Source organism: Aulonocara stuartgranti (assembly GCF_965226115.1).
Source record: "Aulonocara stuartgranti genome assembly, chromosome: 5".
NCBI classification, from domain to species: Eukaryota; Metazoa; Chordata; class Actinopteri; order Cichliformes; family Cichlidae; genus Aulonocara; species Aulonocara stuartgranti.
In genome coordinates, this window is record NC_138943.1 from 11,090,694 (window position 1) to 11,107,904 (window position 17,211).

Sequence of the window (17,211 nt, forward strand, 5' to 3'; positions counted from 1 at the left end):
AGGGTTCTTTGCACAAGCCGTGAGACTGATAAATGGGCTGTGCCCCTTCCCATCCATTCAGCTATTCACACAGCTATACTGTAAGATCCACACGTAGATTGTGACGCCCCCTATCTACTCACGCACTCACACGTATACAATATACTCCTCAGATACATATACTATTTGAGCTGATTATTCCCTTCTGTGGCTGTTTAGACTTCAGCTTGCTTTAGAATTTAGATTAAGAATCGATGTTATTTATCCTTACTATTACTGTGATTTATTATTGCCTTTTTTACTGCTCTTTTTAGTTTTTTTAAAATTTGTATTGATTACTGCACTGTAGAGGCTGGTGAGAAACAGTATTTCGTTTCAGTCTGAGTATTTTTCGAAATACCAAACGAAATGCCAATAAACTTTTTGATTTATTTGACTGATGTTCTGACTATATGTTCTGTTCATTCATGACTATTTATAGTCGGAATGAACACAAAGATGGACACATACACTGGAACAATCTTAACAGGCTCATTTACAAGTAGAGGATAAAACAGGTTAGCACTGTTGGTGGTATTTCCAGGGTGAAGTAGTGGGCACAGACACACTCTTGCACAGTCTCTTAGGCTCTTACTGGTTCCAGATGCATCGACAGGTCTGCATAGAGACCTTGAGTGAGATGAACAGACTGAGGTTGAGCATTTTACTTGGCCAACGCAACGATTTGGTGACGGCCGAATGTCAACTCCAACCTTAATCCTACGATGAGCTGCAGGTGAATTCATCAGTGAACAGGTGAGTGACCAGCAGAGAGGTGGAGAAACCTGGAAGGAACCACCTTGGAGAAAAGCTAAACAATCACACCCACACACACATAAGTAGGAGACACAGATAAGTCACAAATTATCTTCTTATTTTCCTTCAGTGAGTGAGAGACATACAAGAAAAAGGGGAACACAGTGAGAGATATTTGTCCATTCAGTCCCCTCCTGCTCTGTCACCTTGTGCTCTGTTTTAATGTAGTCAATATCAGAGTAAAGGTGTTCTCATTTGCATGTATAATTTGTTTCTATTGTCAAACAACAGAACTGAAGTGACTCAGATAATTTACTGAGTAATATGGGGAGGAGGTGGGTGGAATAACGATGTGACTGCATTAAACAGGCACATATCATCAGTCAAACACTCGGTTCTGAGAGCAAATTCAGTATGAAACAACTGAAAGGTTTCTCTGATGTATGAAAAGCAAGAGGAAACAGGAACTGCCTTTAACCTTTAACCTGTATTACAGTCTATCATTTAGACTAAAGGGTTTCTGAGTGTATTAACACACAGCATATCTGACAAAGATCCTAAAGAGTTAGCCAGGCCTCTGACCGACACATCACAATTCAGTCAAGCATCCACATAATGTGCTGGATCCCTGAAGGCTCTGACTCCACAGCCCACATGGGGCATTAGACATCAGGGTCCTGCTAACAGGCAAGCAATTCAAAAGCATGGCCAAAAAAGATGCTACAGCTGGATGGGTGGTGTCTTCTTCGGCCATGTCTCACCAAGTACAGGACAACTCTGAGCATCAACCGTGTTTGTTAGGGGATTCTGGCTGGTAGTATTTATGTGAGTATGAATGGTTCTATAAGTCTTTGTGTTAGCCCAGATTTCTGCCCGATCCAGGCTGTAGCCCACCTTTTGCCTCATGACAGCTGCAATAGTCTCAAAGTTCTGGTAAAACTACTTTTTTTTTAAACAAATGAATACATTCACAGGATGACTCACTAGACTGGCAGGTAGACTGAAAATAGTTACGTGTTTCAACCAGCACGCATGTAAAAAATATCCAGTGTGTTAATTATGAGCTTCAGGGTGCTTAATCACCTAACCTCTTTGGTTCATTTTTTTTATGTAAGGTGTCAAAGATGTCATACACGCTGGCAAAGGTCTCACTCCGCTTCCAGTCAGTCTCTGGGTCTGTTGCCTGGGGTGTGAATAGAAAGCAGCCCAGAAACAAGACTGCGTGTCATTGTAGTGACTGTGACTAGTTAAGAAGCCTGTCTTCTAATCTGTACATGAGCTGTACAACCTATATCTATAAAAGGTGATTTTGTAACCATGGTAACATGCATGTGTGTCACTACATGAATGGATCAGAAAATGAAGCAGAATTGAACCACAGAAGTGTTGAGCTCATGCCTGAAACCGACCACACAGTAATATTATCATCATTAATAATTTACCCTTTCATATTACAGGCAATGCCCGCTGTCTTTTAGTCAGTCACAGTCTGAACTTGTAAAAATTGTAACATTATATATATTTGTGAGCTATGAAGTGTATTGAGGCTGCGCATTTGTTTAGTGGACTGATATTTAGGAACACCTAGAACATGCCCAGCTGCTCAGGACACCACAGTCCTCGTTCCATGTATGATGCAGCTTCCTGTGACTCCAATCTTAGCATCTCTTTGTTTCATGAACCCAGATCAGAACAAACATGCGACATCTCTGTAAGCATCTCCAGAGATGTCTCCAGGTGTATTTTTTAACAGACGGGAAGCAGTCTTTATACTAAGCTGGCCTCACCATCCTGCAACTTATATACTGCTTCACACACACAGATTTAGATCCATCTGCTCATTGTCAGAAAAGAAAAAAAAAATGTCTTTATCTCTGGGTTTCTTTGACCTCTTTTGAAACAGTTTTTACTCACAGCGAGGAAAGCAGAGGTGTTTTAATATTGGCTGTATTCCAGTCTGGGGTGATCCTGCATTTTCTGCATGTGGTTCACTGTTGCATACGATATTTTCCATACATGCAAAAGATTTGTTGCCACTGTGGCAACGAGCATCGTCACCATTGTCTCGTGTGACCTTGCTTTTTAAGCCTTGGTTTCACAGAGACATGTGCGTGTGCATGTGTGTGCTTGCAGCAAATAGCTGCTTCCACATATCACACAGAAATCTGTTCACTGCATTGGCAAAATTGACCAATCATCCATCCATCCGTCCATCCAACCATCCATCCATTCATTCATCCAACCATCCATGCCATCCGGCCATTATCCAGGTTACAAGTGCAGAACTCAAGGCAGAGATGCCCACATCTTCTTCTACCCAGCCACCTCCTCCAGCACTTCTGGGGGGACACCAATGTGCTCTCAAAGCCAAGAAATCTAATCTCTGCAGCATGTGCTGGGTCGGCTCTGAGGACCTTCTCCTGGTGGGATGTGTGAAAACGTCGGGCTTCTTTTCAAAATTGCTTGTGAATTTCTTAATCTTATTCAAAATCAATGTACTTTCTTTTGTAATTCTATTTTTCTTTTTCGGAGATTAAACAGATTCCATGCTTGGCCACCAAAAATCTGACAATGGTGTGATTTGTTGTAGCCACTAATGGTCAAAGATCACTGGGGAACTGGACTCACAATGCAGGACACAGAAAGAAAGTTCACAGTTTATTTGCTTTGCACAGAATGGGAGAAAACAAGCAACAAATAAAAGGCATGAAGAGTGTCAGGACAGGCAGGGATAGGTTTAGAGATTCCACAAGTAAGTCCACTTTCTCAGCCTCAAGAAGCATACAGGAAATAAGTCATTGTTCACAGGTGAGTTCCTCAGTGCCCTGCAGCCAGATGTGCCTGTAACTTGGGCAGATAAAGGGTACCAAGCATGACGACCCCTGAAAACAGTAAACACAACACCAACATCTATGCTCACACAGGGGAAAAGCCAAAGAGAGAGAACAAGAAGAAGAGACAGATAGAAGCTGGCAAGGCTGGACTGCAGGACTGAGGAGCCATGACACTAACATCAGCAGCAATAGGAGTAGCTACCACAAGGAATTCACAGATGAATCTCAGCCCACAGATTCTGTCTGCACTGATTTTCTTTCCAGGGACGTCACTAAAGCTTCTGCTAGAAATGCATCATAATAAACCTGCTCTCAAACCTGTTGAAATGTGGGCTCATTCTCAAAAATGGCTCTACACTAGCACTGGCAAGGCATTAATGGAAATCGAGGTACACTGATGGTTTAGATCAGGCAGGTCAAACTCATTTTACATCATGAACCACACATAGCCAACTCTGATCTTAAAATGGGCCAAACCAGCGAAACCTCCCTTGATGTCAGTGCAAAGATGTTTAACTGCACATTTATTCCCATTTTAAAAATTAAAAAAGTGCATTTTCAACAGTATATTTCAGTTTTTCTACACAATACAGAAATGCTGTTCTAGTGAATGCAAGAAATCTGTCAGCACAAATAAATAATTGTATAAAATTACAGAAAACGTTCTGGTAACTCAGTGCCCAGAAAATCTCCCCTTTCCTCCTGTGGACCCACTGTAAAAATAATAATAACTAGAAATGTCTATAGTAGAAAAACCGGAACTTTTCTGTGGTAGTTTATATATTTCTGAATTACTTTGGTGTATTATAAATGTCAGTGGTGAAGGTCTTCATTTAGTAGAAATGCTGCAAAACCTGTGAAAATACAGTTAAAGGTCCAAAGCTGGATGGCTGATTCTGGCCCCCGAGCCTTGTGTTTGACACCCCGGGTTTAGCTTAAAAGAGTCATGTTCTTTAGCAAACTCACACATTTCTAATCGTGTGTCAGCCTATTTGCTAAACCAGCTGCAAGCATTCAGACATGAAGCCAGTGCAAACAGATGCAGTCAGATTAATGGACTGGAGTGCACGTCTGCAACGCGGCTTTAATGGAATTGAGCCATCGTTAATTCCACCTGTGCTCTCCTACAAAATGTCTTGTGTAAAAGAAGCTCTGTCTTCAGAAAGAATCTGACAGTGAGAATTGCTGTGCAACACTTCTGTTCCAGGCTTAATCCCACGTTCAGTCACGGTGGCAGTTCATGAACGCTGGGTGGCTGCGGAGGCTCTGTGAGAAGCAGGCAGGAGACAGGACAGAAAGGAAAAGAAGGGGTTAATGTATAGGAGGCTGAGCGGTGTGGGTGTGAGGTCACAGCTATAATAAATACAAAACAGTTGGAGAAAGTTAGAAAGTAGAGACAGAGAGACGTGGAGGGGGCAGGTAGAGAGGGGGTGGGAGACAATAAAGCTCAACTGATTTGAATTCTATTCATAATTCTCTGCTGGGAGGCTGGTTAGCTGAAGGCGGCGGATGATGAGAGATGGAATGAAAGAGGGGGAGAAGGTGTGGGAGGAAGAGAGAGAAACAAAGGGAAGGACAAGATGGGATGTAGTGTTGAGTCTCTGAGGGGGAGGGAAACTGGGAATTAAATAGAGCTCGGCTTCAAACAGAAAGGTAGAGCGACAGACAGAATGAATGAAAGACAGACGGAGAGAGAGGGAGATGCTGTCTCTGCTGTGTGGAGGTTTGGCCGCTGATTTACAGCAGCTGCTCAGTTTGATTCCTGCAAATCAAAAACAAGAACATCAACCATTATCCTCCACACGGGGCTCACAAGACATACATGTACTTGTGTCCATAGCAGCGGGCAGCAGAGCATTACGGTAATGTGATTACAATTTTCAGTTAGCAAGAGGCAGAGCAGACAAATGCCAAAGAGTAGTCAGGTTGCTGTCATGAGGAGGTGCAAATCTGGGGACAAAATGCGGTGCAGTTTTATTAGATTCAGCACTAACATCATTAAAGGTCATGCTGACAACCACATCCTTTATTCCACGGTTTTCACCAGTGTACTACAAGCACGCTAGTGGTAAGCACATTTTTTAAGACAAAAGCTACAACTGTTAAGTTAGACGATGTATCTTATTGGCAAGTTTATACACTAAGTGGGAAGAAGTGGAAAATAATGTCCAGGTATGTGTTTCTCTCTCTGCCTACACATTAAACTCAAAACGTATCCCCTACCGCCACACAACAGCTGGGTCGAACTTTCCTAGTGGAAACCTTTGGAGTTTGTATTGTTTTAAGAGTGTTATATATGCGTGTATGTGTCACCAAACCTCAAACTATGTTAAAGTTTGAGGTTCAGTCATTTTGGCAGCTTTGAATGGCAGTATTTGGATCAGAGTAGGTATTTTGGTTGGAGGAGGAGTTGTTTGTTGAGTAAATGAGCCAGAATAGGAGCAGAACATTTTGTCTCTGAAGATGAAGCTAACGGTCATGATCACTTGCTGGAAATATTTATAAAAAAATTGCAAACACAAAAATTTCCAAAACTTTTAAAAGTACACTAACTTTAGTAAAATAGAAGTGTACTTATTTTTTTTATTTATTTTTTTTTTTAAACTATTTTCTTGTGCTATTCTAGGGGCAGGTTGATCAAATTCTCAGGTATTCCTCTCCCAGGTGACCTCAAATCACCATGCTCATAAACCTCCAACAGAAAGCATCCATTAGGGATCCTTAATAAGTGTCCAAACAGCCTCAACTGGGTTCTTTTGATGCAAACGATCAGCAGCTCTGATCCCTTTGGTGTCTTAGCGCTCGCCTGTGAGGATGAACCCAGACACCTTTCAACGAAAACTAATTTTAATAGCTTCCCTTTTTTTTTCTTTTGTTGTTGTGTATTCTCACCCCAGGCTGTCAAATGCTACTCAGATGCTGCTCTTGCACACAAATGGCTGCAGAGAAACACAAGTCCACATTTGCAGAGGTAGTGACAGCATAGGCTTTTCACTCAGGAGACCAAATTTCACTTTATTTTCACTCATTGATCATTTACAATTGCTCCACTTTTTACTTTCAACATTAGAAAAAGGGCTTCATTTGGGTTCAAATGTTCCCATTCTCAACAATTACACTCAGGGTGTCCAAAGTTCCCTTTTTCTGCTAGACTTGAGCTGAGCATTTTCACCATTTGAGCTTCTTGAAACCAGAAAAGTGCACCTGCAGTGGCTTTCAATGTGAAAGTGAAGAACACTCAGTTGGTTCTGAGTTTTCAATCAGAATCAAGGCTCACTCTAAAGTTTATCCTGGTTTATGCCCTTCTGGAATCTAAAGGGAACCAAAGTTCACTAAATAAACATCACACACAAACATCTGCATGGGCTTCACTTTTCAGGCCTATGTCCTTCATTTTTTTTATACATAATCTATGGGCAGGATAGTCTGAAACTAGAGCCTCAGGCTGAGTATTTTCCCCCTGTGGTGATCAGATGAACCCAGCTTAATCACATCTTCTGCAAAGAACAGAGAAGGAATTTTGAGCTTCCCAGTTTTCTTCCTCCACATCTGGCCAGTGAGGACTTTGACATCCCAACCATGGAAACTGCAAACCGAACTGGAAAATAACTATTTGTAGAGGGATCATAAATATAGTTTGGATGGACAAACTTTCATGTCCTCTATGGTAAAGTGTCCTGACTTTTAAAAAATGTCTTGGTTCTTGGTTTATTTTTATTTTCATGTTTTTGATTTGCATTTATTTCTTTGTGTGTTTCAGTTTAGCTTTCTCAGTGTTTCACTGTATTTTGTTGTCAAGTCTTCTTTTTCTTTGTATTAGGTGTTTCCCTGTTTAGTTGCTTCGTATTTTATTTTGATAGTCATGCATCTGTGCTTTGTACTTAGCTTTGTTGCGCATTAGATCCTGTCGTGGTCCCCATCTGTTTCCTTTCCCCTCGTTATCTTGTGTATATGTGGTCTAATTCTCCTCTTCTACTTTGAATTTCTTTAGCATGTTTTTGATATTTGGATTCCTTCTTATCTTTTGAATTTTGGGCTTGAGCTTTTCTTGGTCCGTGAAATGGAGGCAAAAGAAAAAACGTAACCTGTTTTTACCTTTGTGAAGACATCATATTAGCTTACATTTCTTCCATGAGACACAAAACCCCAAGAGACACAGTTAACCATGGGAGGACTACTTAGTCCTAACAATGTGATTGTATCAGTACACACACACACACACACACAAACACCATATGCGGGTATAAAATGCTGTGTTGTGTCTTGCGTTTCGCTGTCATAAACAAGCCGAGCTGTTGGACCTGCTGAGAGTCTAAATATGGACGTTGTGAGCTGGTCTCTGTTAGGGAGCTGCAGGCCTCCTGTATAAACATCCAGCCTCCATATCCAACACACTGAGGAACAGTGCTGATAGAAAATCCTCAGCAGTAATGTTCTGCACTGAACATGTATTCCAACACCCTAACAGCCATCAGACAGCGTTTGTGTCCATGACAGGTTTACTTATTATCTTTGGAAAGAATGACTTAAAGTGTTAATACATATGCAACAGTGACAGAGGATGGAGAAGTACTGCATGGCTGTAGCACAGTCATAGCTCACAAACTTCTTGAAATGCACCAGTTATAGGTTCAGAAACACGGAGTCAGTTTTCATGGGAATCTGTGCAACCCTTTGAAAGACTGAGTAACTTAACTACTTCCAATTAAGAGAGTAGGTAGCAGCCAGGTGCTACTAATCAAATGCACTTGACTAATTAATCATTGATTGATCGTCAGTGAGTGTGACCTCCTCTAAAAACCAAAGGTTTTGGCAGATCTTGAGAAATAATTGTTGCTGCCCATCAATCTGAAGAGGGCTATAAGGCCATTTCCAAAATATATAAACGCCATCATTTTGCAGAGGGAAATATTATTCATGAGTTGAAAACAGTGAGGACAGCTGCCAATCTTTCCAGGAGTGGCCACTCCAGCAAAATTTAATTAAGTTTTAATTAATGGATTTGAAAGTGTGAGTCAGCATTAACATCTGGGCTTGAATGTAAACATTTGCTAAGTTCATAGTATGCGTGGTTCCTATAAGTGAACTAACTGTTGTCTTTGCTGAGAACTAACACATTTGTTTAAAGACACCCCTTTTAAAAACAATGTCACGTTTAAATGTTGCATATTCAAATGTAAAAAAGAAGGATCCAGGATGTAGGAACCATGACCCCACCCATTTGTTACTGAAGCCAGCTTTTTAAATTCTTCTCTGACTTTATGGCCTTTCCTGTCTTAGGGCTCTAGTGGCAGAAGTGCAAATATTTGCAAGAGTAGGCTAAACACTATTATCAGCTAAAGCTAGGTTAGCAAACTACAGACAGAAAACTCCTAATTAGCGCTTAGAAACAGAGCTATAAAATAATCTTATAAAGCATGAACCTTCTGAAAGATCTGAAGGATACAACTCAAGTCAAAAGTTTTATATGATAATTCCATTAAAATACCCCAAAAGAAACCAAAACAGTACATTATAGGGATTTAATTCGGTGAGTCATAGCTTCATTTCTCAATACAGACAGAAGCACTTAGATTGGGCCATCTGGAGCTTAGATCTTGCAGCCCTGATAAAAACCTTTTATGCTGTCTAGAAACAGCTTTTTTTTTTAGTTTATTTTTTTTATTGTAAGTTGTTCGTGGTCACGTCAAAATCAGTGTCAGCCCTCCAGCTTGATTCTAATTGGAGATATTGAGGGTGTTAGAATTGCCGCAGGTCCCCCCTGCTGCTCAGAGGTGTTTCTGTTTGTCTACACTCGGTAATATGAGTGATACAAAATGCTTCAAAAGCCAGTCAGGATTTCACATTTATATTTCCACAGCATCACAAACTACATCCTCCAATATTCTCCTGGCAGTCGCTACAGGTTTTTACATCTTTATAATGCTGACTGAGCACTAAAAGTTTCAAGAAGAATGAAAACCTCCTTTGAGATTATTTTCAGACGTTTCAGAACAAATCAGCTTGTTTCAGCTTTTAAATCCTTAAGAAAGAATAAAATGCACTGAAATTGTCAAAGTTTCATGAACTGAGATACGTTTATGATTCACAGATATTTCCCGTCTTTGCCACAACGTATTGTAGTGATAGATGTGTCTGTTGTCAGACTGAAATCAAGTTATTGATTTTAAACTTTCTCAACACTGCAGCTGTATCTGACCATCATTAATCTGTACCTGGTGTCGCCCTTCATGTCTGAGAGACGCTGAATCCTCAGTCATGGAGCAACACTGCCCTCGTGTGGCAAAAAAGAGATCTGCCAATCTTGAATTAATACGATTTATCATGAACTTGTCTTCATCTCTTCAAGATATGTCACAATATATAGTCTGACATTCAACCTTTATTTTTTTTTTAATTTTGTTACATGCTTTCTCTCAAATCCTCATTTGGATTTGTGTGTGTGTGTGTGTGTGTGTGTGTGTGTGTGTGTGTGTGTGTGTGTGTGTGTGTGTGTGTGTGTGTGTGTGTGACTACTAGATCTCCAACACCTGCGTAACTAATGCTAACATGCATGCTAACTGGTTTGACACTGATTTGTTTTAAGCTGCTTTTAAAAGAACTTTTCCCTCCTCTAATAACTGAGAGAGCTGTTCTTCACTGGGAAAAGTTAGCATCACATTACAACTTTAGGGGTGAGATACCTTACATTAAATGGAAAATGAATCAGCTGGGGCAGATTAATCGTAACCCACAAAAAAGAGAACTAAAACAAAAGATAATTTTTCCCTTTTTTGTGCCACAGATGGACGCTCGGGTATTGTGGACCTCTGGAACTTTGCCAGAGGGCCTGATGATGATCATGCTTTCATCTTTCCTGCCTCCTAACATAAGTTTGTTTTTCTTCTTCCTCGCACTGGAAAAACTTTGCGTTTGGCAGAGTCAGTCAGAAAATGATGTTAGGCTGTTAAATTATAATAAAAACAAGGTCACAGAACAAGCGTCATGATGATTGGGGTGTGAATGTGCTGTTATTCTGCCAGCTACACAACTACTTTTCAGTATCAGTATATTGATCTAACACATGGTTGAGGCTTTAAATCAAATTAAACCGGCATAAAAAAAATTATAAAATGATTTCTATCAAAAAATTTAACATTTTTCAGAAATATTCTGTCTTCCTCCGCTCGGCCCAAACGGTCGAAACTGAATTGAATTGAATAGAAATTCATTTTCATGAAAAACTATTGATATGAAAAGTGCTGATTGTGGCCCTGGTATAGGTTTTATCTATTCCAAATCACAATCTGTGGTATCGCCCTTCTCATCATGAAAATAAACAATAAAGTCAGATTAATTTGACTTTATTGGTTTGAATTGAATTAGTTTGAATTGCCAAAATTCAAAGGCAGACTTCAGGAAAAAGTTCAAACACAAGATATCTTGTGTTTGAACTTTTTCCTGAAGTCTGCCTTTGAATTTTGGCTTCTTTTTTTTTGTCTTAGTGTTGCCAAATTAATGAAAGCTCTGTTTACTCAGGACTCAAAGGGACCCCCAGAGTTTATTTGTGAGCTTTACTGATGTTTCCCATGTCATTTAAAAGGGATCAACGAGGAAGTGGCCCTGGCAGTCCTCCCCCAGGCTGCTGGTGGGCCTCCAGTCAGCTTCCACCGCCTGCCGTCTCTCACTGAACAGAACAAACTGGACTGGTGACCGAGGACAAGAAAGCATTCGGACCTTCTGGTTCTGATGGGAACTTTGCAGCTCAGAGGACTCTGTGGGAGTCTAGCATCAAGCAGAGACAGAGAAAAACTTTTTTTTGGTGCAAGACACAGTCAAGAAAAACTAGAATTCACCACCATCCCTCCTGCTGCCTCAAGAGCATTTTCTCTTTCTCATATAGGACAATTTCCTCTTAGCATCTGAAACTGGGAATTAAAATACTTCACCTGAGATAACTGAAATCAGTCTCAGTCTTGTGTTTAAGGAAGTCTGGATATGATCAGCTCAAAGACTGCAAACAAGAAGAAATCACTAGCCTGAAAAAGTTTAAAAATACACATGCCATCACCCCTGAGGATTTCCAGCGATTGTGTGTACATGTCACAGAAAAAATTAAATATTTAAAAAAAGATTGATAGACTTTAAAAAAAAAAAATTAAATGATGTTGTTTTATTGGTAATATCTTCAACAATGACTAGCAAACGAATGAAAGGCCTTTATAGTGTCTTTGCGATCCTAAGCAACAACTCTGGGTTGTGCTGGCTTTGCATTTAGCCAACAGAGGGTTTCATTTGTGGACAGGCCTCTGATAGCATCGCTGATTAGCAGTGAGCTGTTGTCCTGGAAATGGACACTGCTAACAGATACTGTGCTGCATATTTCCTGAGCCCACTGTGGCTGGAGACAGAACAAGACAGAGTCAAACCACAACTGTCAGAGCACACAGAGGAAAGACTGGACATCAATATAATGGGGATAAAGACAGGCAACAGAGTGCTTTTATTTTGGAATTCTGTGCAATTTGTGAGGAAAGTCAGTGAACGTATCTCTTTGATCTTTTTCATCTATTTTACTTATTAATCCATTTAATATATTAATTCATTCATATAGAAAATGGCCAATTTTGTGCTAATGTAAATGAGACAGTTTAGATTCGCTCTCCCCAGCAGAAATCCCGGGGGCTGAAAAATGAAGCTTGAAACTGCACTTCCTCTAATGGCCACTGGAGTTTGGACTACAGACTTCCAAAATGACCCAAAAAAGGCATAAAAATATTTGTTTACAGCCTGTTGTATGATTTCCCCCATCATGAAAACTGTGGTTTACTGTTGGACCTTGAGTCGTGATAAATAAAAATGTAACACACCATTCTGAAGTTTTCCCAGGTTTACATTTTACTGATAGGTGTGCTGACTTGACACATGCAGCTTTACCTGATAGTTTATCTGCTATTCCTGATCTTCATCAGTTCAAGCCACCTAATTGAACTTGTAAGACCATATTTGCAGTGTGGGTGCTTTTTGAACATTTTGAACATTTGAGTGGCTATTTGACTAAAATATGGCCTGGTGTGTGATTTTGGGATAGATAGATGAGATACCTTTATTAGTCCCACAAGGGGAAATTAGAATTAGTCAGTTGTCTGTTATTTAGTTCTGAGCAGCAAGGATCTGTGACAACCTGAAGAATTAGCTCATAACTTCTATTCCACTCTAAAACTCTAAAGTGAAAACTCACTTGAAATTCATGTGCGGCATGAAGTTTTGGGACTTTTTAAAGGTGTGTATGATATAAGACTACAGTGCAGTTATATAACTGGTTAGCATCATAGACTGTATATAAAGGATGGACATAGTCATTGTGGCATTATTAAGTCTGTTGTGTACCTTCAAAGCTTTCAAAGCAAGACTTTCAGCAACACCATGTCTGTGTTTTCAAAACAAACAGAAAGGACAGTTCTGAAAAATAATGATAACTGCTTTCTTACGGCGTTCCGACTCATGCTTAATCTAGGCTACCACAACAGACACGATTGGACTTGAAACTAGAACTTGAGACCATAAAATAATCAGGACAATGTTTACTGAGTCCTGAGCATGACAGTCAAAGGCAGTTTTCACAGAAACGTCTTCTGAACTTCTTTCTGCAACCAGAGAAGTCCCCCCCTGCTGTCCATTAGAAAGAATACTTGTGCATGGACATTACCTTTCAGACCCAGAAGCTACAAACATCATTAACATATTATCCATCAGTGGATTATGAATTATCGATTTGTTTTACGTTCACTCGCTTGCAATAAAACATTTTAGACACAAGTAATGTAAACATCGTTCGGGCCCACGTAAACACAGCAGGGCCATGCAGAGTTTAGAAAGAGCCTTTAGTGTTGGTTTTGGGCCATATTGCTAACTTGAGGCCACCATGCTGCTGTGTCTCAGCTGGTTGCCAAGGCAACCAAGAAGAGAGGAGTTTTGGCTTATCTTAGCAGACCACAGCAGTTTTCCTCCCCTGCATTTCAGCCCTCTTTCTTCTCTCTTCTCAGCGACTGGGGCAGCTGGTGGGAGGCGGTGGGTGTCGTGTAGCTTAGCAACTCCCTCAGCGGATGGCGATTGATATGCAGCTTTGTTCAAGTGTCTCTCTCTCTGAGCCAGAGAGGGGGATGCCTGAACAAAGCAGGCCTTATTGAAGCATCCCCTCCTCCTTCTTTTTGCCCAGGCAAGGCGACGTGGGAGGACAAATATGTCAGCTAAAAGGAACCGAGACTCAACATACAGCAGAGGTTCTTAAAGTGAAACTCAAAGGCTGTAAAAACATCTGTGAAGGGACTCTGGTGTCCTCAGTGAAATTAAAGCTTTAAACCTTCAAAGTGAAGTTGTATATGTACGTCACACTTCCTAATTCACTTCAAATAATCACACCTCTAAAGTCAACAGCAACGTTTTTTCACTCCTTGGTACATCATCTGATTAAATGTGTCCATTTGGGACTAAATAGACACTTGGACTCTGTGATATTAAAAACCTGATTTATTTGGATCTCCACTTTTTTATTCAGCTTCATGTCTGTTGTGGTTTTTAAGTGCCTCCTTGTGGTTTTGTTTTGTTTTGTTTACAACTTTCACAGGGATTGTTCCCTGCAAGAATGAACATTAACAACCTCAAAATTATATGCCAGCTTGAAATCATTAACTAGTGTTAATCGGTTTCACAGAAGGGAAAACGGATAAAAACTGGGTAAAATAAGACCAATAATAAGTTCAGAAAGCAGTTATCATTTAGTTTTATCTAATCCAAAAATGAGGAAAGTAACTCTACGCGTAAACATATAGCCAACCTCTTTGTCCCAGATTTCCAGCCAAGTAGAGCCACATGACACTCGGACAATCACCTTTTCTGGGTCAAACTATACACAAGCCTCAGCCCAAATACAGACCTGGCTCAACTTTAGGTATTTGGACTGATTTGTTCAGTGTGTTTGCAAAGAGCAGCCAATCAGGAGAAAGCTGGATTAAAAAGAGGGTGGATTTAAAGAGATGGGAGCTTTAGCACAGCAGATAAATCCAGGGGCCGCTTTTTTATCCAGAAGATGAAGGTACTTTGAACTGATCCTTTGCTATAAGCAGGTAGCTCCGTGTGTTTCATTTGATGGAATTTTACACCCTTCCTGAATCAAACCCAACCTCTGGTGCTCTGTTACTCTTCATTAAGTGTCAAATGAAATTTTGTCCATTTGCTGGAGCGTTTGTATTACTGAAACCTAACGGAAAGTACTCCAAACCTTTTTTCTGAAATGTATAATTGACACAGAAGTTGTGTGAGTTATCTGCAAGCAGTTAAAGAAAGCCTAATACTCTCATCTCCTGAATTTTATTCTTGGACTTTTGATGAGTTTTGCATGATTTCCAATTTAATGGAATCCTTATATATCTTATATTGGACATAGAGGGGCGGGGGCGTAGCTCTGCAGGCCAGCTTTGTCCTAATTGGCTGAGCCTTGCAAATAAAAAGTTTACCAGGTGGGCGGACCGTCTTTACTCACAGCCACAGGTGTGTGCCTAAGATAACATTAATATTAACCAAGATTAATATCAAACAAGGTGAAGAAAAATTGCCTCAAAAGGAGTTTTTACCCAGAGATCATCACTGAAAAGCTCAACATGTACTGTATAATTCATTGTCTGTAACATGCTGTTAAAAGTATGTAATGTTTTTTATGTAATAAGCCGGTACTGCATGTGGAAACTGCTGGCTTTGCACATTAGTGAAAAGGCACAGAAAATCATTACTATTAATTCCTGATGCGTATAGGTTAAGGACACAAGATGCCCATATTGATTCATGTAATATGTGGAAAAAGCATTATTTATGATTTATGTTCAAACAGACTGAATAAGAAGTACTATTTTCCATTATTTTGTGTAAGAGTATTTTAAAGCTTGAGAATTGCTGAGATCCAGAATATTGAATCAGTGCAGCGACGTGAATTCAGCGAAGGAAACGAGGTGCAAAATATCGACTACTCTGTCCAATGTCAAGCTGAATAAAATCTATAATTTAAATTTATTAGGCCACAAAGATATCGTCATCCATATATTATGTTTTCTGCAGAGGGATACAAGATATGATCTTAAATGTCACGATATAAATGAACAATTTCAAAAATAATGGACTGAAATATAAAAATCGTGCATCAGATTCAGTGTTGTGAACGCCTGCTTCTACCTTCTGCATAATATGAAAGTTTTTCTTATAATTATAAATTTTTAATGTTTTTTTTTTTGTGTGTGTTTACATACCTGTGCTGAAGAAATTTTCTGGCTGCTCTACATTGTATGCACAATGCTGACATTTGGAGGAAGCATGACAAACTTTTTCACGTCAGTATATGAAAAAGGAGAAAACAGGCTGGGCCTCTTTAAAATACATGGGTGGATAAAAATTGGGAAAGCAAGGAATTCCTGTCTGTTCTCCTAAGCAACTGGTCATAGAGTGACTGTGTTCATTATGGCTGCTCGAACTCAAAGGCCAGCACTTATTGTGAAGCTGTGACCTTCAATAATTGAATAATGACAAAAAGGAGTGTCACAGTCAGGCATGAAGAGCGTTCTGAGTCTGTGGGTGTTGGAATCACAGCACAGAGGCATTCTTTCCAGTAGACATCAGAGTGTTCATGAGCCGTCTGCAGCTAAAGAAAATGAATCCAGACAACAATCACCCAGAGTTCAGATGTTCATTACATGTAATGCACCTTTCAGGAAATGTTTTCTCTCACTGTCCTCCAGCCTGTTTTTTCTGTCTCTACATGTAGGTTTAACATTAATCACATTCAGAATTGTCTATAAACTAAAAATAAAACAAATCTGATGTTCCTGGAAGTATCGAGAGAACTTTTTCTTCTTTCTGACTTTTTTGTGGCAAACATGTTAAAGGTTTTAGTTCTGCAGGCTCTTTAGCTCAAAGTGTAGTGTGTACATGTGAACTGATGCAATGTAACCCACTGTGTGTTCATTGTTTCTAGGCAGAAGTGAAGTTTACTGATGCAGAATATAAAAAATATATACAATGAAAAGAGATTCTTCACCCTCAATAAACACAAATTTTGAGTAAAATACATATTAAATATATAAAATCAAAGGTAAATTCAAATAATTAATCATTAAGGAAAATGTGCTTGGTATAAACCAAATGTATATCAGTCAAGTAAATTTCAGTTGATTCCATTAAACCTGACATTTTACTTGTGTAACAAAATTGCAGGGATAATTTACATGTATTCAAATCATGTATTCAAAAAGTTACATTTTTGGGCTTTTTCTTCTTTTTTAGTGTATGAGATGAAAATTTTTTATTAATTAATTTTTTTGGTATTGTTATTTTTTAACTTAGCTGGAGGTGTGTACTTACTGAGTATAAGCTACAACACACTCTAATGCAAGGCCTTCATATAATGCAGTAAACCTACACTGTAAACACAAATGACAAGGATGTAAACAGCAAACTGATACAACTTCAATATATTTATTAATAGAAAAAAATAAATAAAACACCCTCATAAATGTCTTGCTTTCACATTGCTATTTTTGCTTATTAAAAAAAATAAAATCAAAACCATTTTATCTTA